Below are 4,381 nucleotides of genomic sequence, written 5' to 3' on the forward strand. Positions count from 1 at the left end.
GAGCAGGGTGGCTGTCACAGGCTTCCTGGCACAGACCCAAAGTAGGAGGAGGCCACAACTCATTCATCCAGGGCCAACCCAGGGAAGACTGCCTAGCAGGCTGGCCCAGCTTAGGCCAGGCCACCAGGGGAGGGGATTTCCTCCGGCTCCCTCCTCCTTAGGAACCTGTCCGGACAATTTTAGTTCTGGGAGGGCGGGAGGAGAGCCTGGCAGGCTGTGGCTCGGGCCTCCAGGCAGCTCCGTTGGCCGCTTGAAGTGCAAGATCCGACTGCAGTGTGGGACCGCGGTGCCTTGGGCTCCCCAGGTAAGGTGCAGGGGTTGGGGTGGGGGGAACCGACGGCGGGAGGCCGGGTGCTGAAACAGGAAGCTGGTGGCAGAAATTCTAGGTAGCTCCCTAAACCTGCTGACCGCCAATGAGGGGAAGGAAGGTTGCTGCTTCCAGAATCAAACTTCCGGAAGAACCTAGAGTGTCTGCTTCAGGTTCTGAAACTTTTCAAAGTTGGCAGCGCTCTGGAAGTGGCAGGGGAGACGACCTAGGAGTTTAATCCTGCCACCTCGCTGCACGGTTCAAGCGAGCACTGCTTCATTACTTTCTCCCCAGCATCCTCAGACTTCCAGGGCTTATTTTTATTTTTTGTTTTGGGCGGGAGGAATGGTGGTGTACGTATGTGCGTGTGAGTGTGCACGTGCGTGTGCGTGTGTGTGTGTGTGTGTGTGTGTGTGTGTTACCAAGTCAGCCACACCTATAACTAAACCGGTGGTCGGTGACCATCCGTATCACCATCTGAGCCAGAAACTACCTGTGCTTCCCCATCCTCTGCCCTGGTGATTGCCAGGAAGAGGTTTTAGCTCCTCCAGCAAGGCAGCTCTGCTGTGATTTCCTCCTTCCTGCTATGGCACCTAAGGGATTTACCTCCAGCAATCGTTCATTTAGTTTTGGTCATTTGTTTACTCATTAATTGAGCACACACATCAGTTGTCTGGAGGGCGGAACATGACCTTTCTGCTGTGAATAAAAAAGGTGAAATTTATCCACACGTATCTACAAGCTGACAGGCAGGCAGCGGGGCATGGTGGGAGTTACAAGCCTGGATTGCTAACCCCCTCATCTCCTATTTACTTCCTGGTCCTCAGCATCCTCACCTGTAAGGTCCTGGTTTTGTTTGTTTGTTTGTTTGTTTTTAAAGGTGATAAGGAACTCTGTGAATCAAGGGCAGGCTGGGCGGTTAGCTCACTGTGTGGCCTGGATAAACACCTCTGCTTTCTTCTTCTTTGCCCCTCCCTATCTGGCCCTTCCCTTGCTGTAGGCTTGTAAAGACAGAGAAGACAAACCCAGGCCCTGACAGGTGGCTTGTAAACTGAACTGAGTAGTGGAGGCAGGTGCTATAGGGGGTGGGAGGCCAGAGATGTGAAGGAAGGAGACCGGCCTCTGGCTGGATGTACAAACCCCGGACCAGGGCTAGGACCGGACCGTGATGCTGTTTCTGACTTGAGAACCGTCAGAGACATTATTCTCCTCCCATATTTAAGAAAATTCTATTTTATTACTTCTTTTTGGAAGAGGGTCTCACTATGTTATCTGGGCTGGCTTGGAGCTCACTGTGTAGACTAGGCTGGCCTTGAACTTCCAGAGATCCTCCTGCCTCTGCCTCCCCGATGTGCTACTGCTCCCGGCCTTCCTTCCCCGTTAAATATTTGTTTGACAATTTAGAACATTAATGAAATATATTTTAGTCAGTTTCACACGCCCTATCCCCCTTCCTCCCGCTGGTATTCTTGTCAGTGAAATGTCCCTTTTACATCAAGTGTGTGGCTTCCTGAGTTCAGAGTGATTTGCTGAGTGGGGGTGGGGTTTATTTAGTGTAAAAAAGACCAGTTATCTGTGGCACACTACAGAAGAAAGTGACACCCCTTCCCCAACAAGTGGTGACTGCCTCTCGTCCCTCAGTCCCAGTTGGGTCTGGCACTCAGCCATCTCTAGTGCATGGTCTTGGGCTTGTGCGTATCTGTAATCTCAGCATTCAGGAGGCTGAGTTCAAGGCCAGTCTGGGCTACACAGAGAGACATTGCCTCAGAAATACAAACCAACCAAACACATGGAAACCCTGCTATATTACTCTCATCCCCGTAGGCTTTCCCTGGATCCAGGATTCAGATGTGTGGATCAGACTCTATGCTGTCCGCTCAGTCCCTGATGTTTTTCAAAGTCTCTGTATAGAGGGCAGAGAGGGAGGTGTCACAATCACTTCTGTTCTGAGCTGTTTCATCCAGTTGGGAAGAGACACGCTTGTAGTTGTTCCTCATTCATTCATTCATTCATTCATTCGCTCTATCTGTCCTAGGAGACCTAAAGATCCTCAAAGGTGGGGGGTAATTAATCTGGCTTGACGATTCATGCCTGTAGTTCCTGCACTGGAAGGTGACTGCACAAGGATTTTGTGAGTTTGAGGCTGTCTTAGGCTACGTAGCAAATACTAGACCAGCTAGGGCTGCACAGCAAGACCCTGTCTCAAGTGAACAAAACCAAGGATCCAGATAGTGTCTGCACTGTTACAGAAACAGTGTACCTTCTATGCTCTTGCTATAAAAATGCTCTGTCAGTGAGTCTTTTGTGAGTAGATGAAGCTAAGCAATATCCAGTAGTGCATTCCTTAGACTGTGCAATAAGGATGCAAAATGGCTACAACAGAAGTCTTGTACTTATGATGCCCACAGTCTGCGAAGAAAGCACCCCAAACACAGCAGAGGTTGGTGAGCCACATTAAAGGGCCCCTCACTTCGGCCATGTCTGTTATGTTCCCTGGTGCAGTGTGGCTCTGACGCATCCACAATGCTGGGTAGATGGCAAGGCTCTGAAGGAGAGATGTAAAGGGACTCAAACTGGGGCAACAAATTGGGAGGAAAGATGTTCCACGGAGGGCAGAACTCATGAGGAGACCAACTGGAGAAGGGGAACCTGGCCAGCTCTGGCTCAGTGTGGTCACAGTACAGGGTGTAGTTGGGGGAGGGGAGGGCACGCAAGAGATGAGAGTGGCTGGAGATACAGAGCAGTTGGTAGAGTGCATGCCTAGCATGCCCCAGGCCCTGGGTTCCATCCCCGGGGCTGCATAAACCAGGAGCAGTGATAGGGCCAGCAGTCCCAACACCCAGGAGGTGGATGCCAGACGATCAAAGTCAAGGCCTCAGCCTCAGCTATACACTGAGTTTGAGACCAGCTTCTGGTACACAAGACCGAGAGGCTGTGGAGACAGTCAGTTGGCAAAGTGTAGGCTGCACAAGCGTCAGACTGATTTCCCGGACTCTAAAAGCCTCATGTAATACCACATAATTGTTATCCTAACTCAGTCCTAGTGGGTGGAGACAGGAGGATCCCTGGGGCCCTCTGGGTAGCCAGATAGCTTCAGCAGTAAGTAGCCACCATGTCAGTGTCACTCACTGTCCCCGACTGGAGATTCAGTGTGATCAGGTACTTCTAGCTCCTGCTGCCGTGGCTTCTGGCCATGAGGGTCTGAACTCTCAGACTGTGACAAGAGAAACATTTTCTCCTTTAAGCTGCTCTGCTAGGTTGCTTTTATCACAGCAAGTCACTAATACAGGCAGTAAGAATCCTGTCTTAGCTAGGGTTTCTAGTGCTGCGATCAAACACCATCACCAAAAAACAAGTTGGAAAGGAAAGGGTTTATTCGTCTTGTATTTCCATAAAGCTGTTCATCACCGAAGGAAGTCAGGACAGGAACTCAAATAGGGTGGAAACCTGGAGGCAGGAGCTGATGCAGAGGCCATGGAGGGGTGCTGCTCACTGGCTTGCTCAGCCTGCTTTCTTATAGAACCCAGGACTACCAGCCCAGGGATGGCACCACCCACAATGGGCGGGGCTATCCCCATCAATCACTAATTAAGGAAATGCCTTACAGCCAGATCTTTTTTTTTTTTTTTTTTTGGTTTTTTGAGACGGGGTTTCTCTGTGTAGCCTTGGCTGTCCTGGAACTCACTCTGTAGACCAGGCTGGCCTCGAACTCAGAAATCCTCCTGCCTCTGCCTCCCAAGTGCTGGGATTAAATTTACAGCCAGTTCTTATGGAGGCATTTTCTGAATTTGGGTTCCTTCCTTTCAGATAACTAGCTTGCGCCAAGTTGACCTAAGACTAGCCAGCACAGGTTTGGTCTGAGTATTAAGTAAGCTATTTTTCTGTGAAAATCCTTAGAATGGTGTGCAGCTCATAATTACTGTGAATGAATAGACAAGTAAAATCAGCACTATAAATTTGTAGTAAGGTGTGACCCCTTCCATCTATTCACCAAATCACTCTTGTTTGCTCTTACTTGATCTCTGGTTATCTCTTCCTTCTTTCCTCCCTCCCTCCCTCCCTCCCTCCCTCCCT

The 4,381-nt window shown here is 50.1% G+C and overlaps 1 protein-coding gene across 1 annotated transcript in view; it reads left to right on the top strand.

Moving 5' to 3' along the window:
• Positions 1-212: 212 nt before the first annotated feature.
• Positions 213-4,381, top strand: part of Rhbdl2 (rhomboid like 2) — a 43,170-nt gene continuing 39,001 nt past the window's right edge. The window contains exon 1 of the mRNA XM_021201093.2: positions 213-304. The gene's annotated coding sequence lies outside the window, so the exon portion shown is untranslated. The remainder of the gene's footprint in view (positions 305-4,381) is intronic.

This window comes from Mus pahari, chromosome 6 (genome assembly GCF_900095145.1).
Source record: "Mus pahari chromosome 6, PAHARI_EIJ_v1.1, whole genome shotgun sequence".
Lineage (NCBI taxonomy): Eukaryota > Metazoa > Chordata > Mammalia > Rodentia > Muridae > Mus > Mus pahari.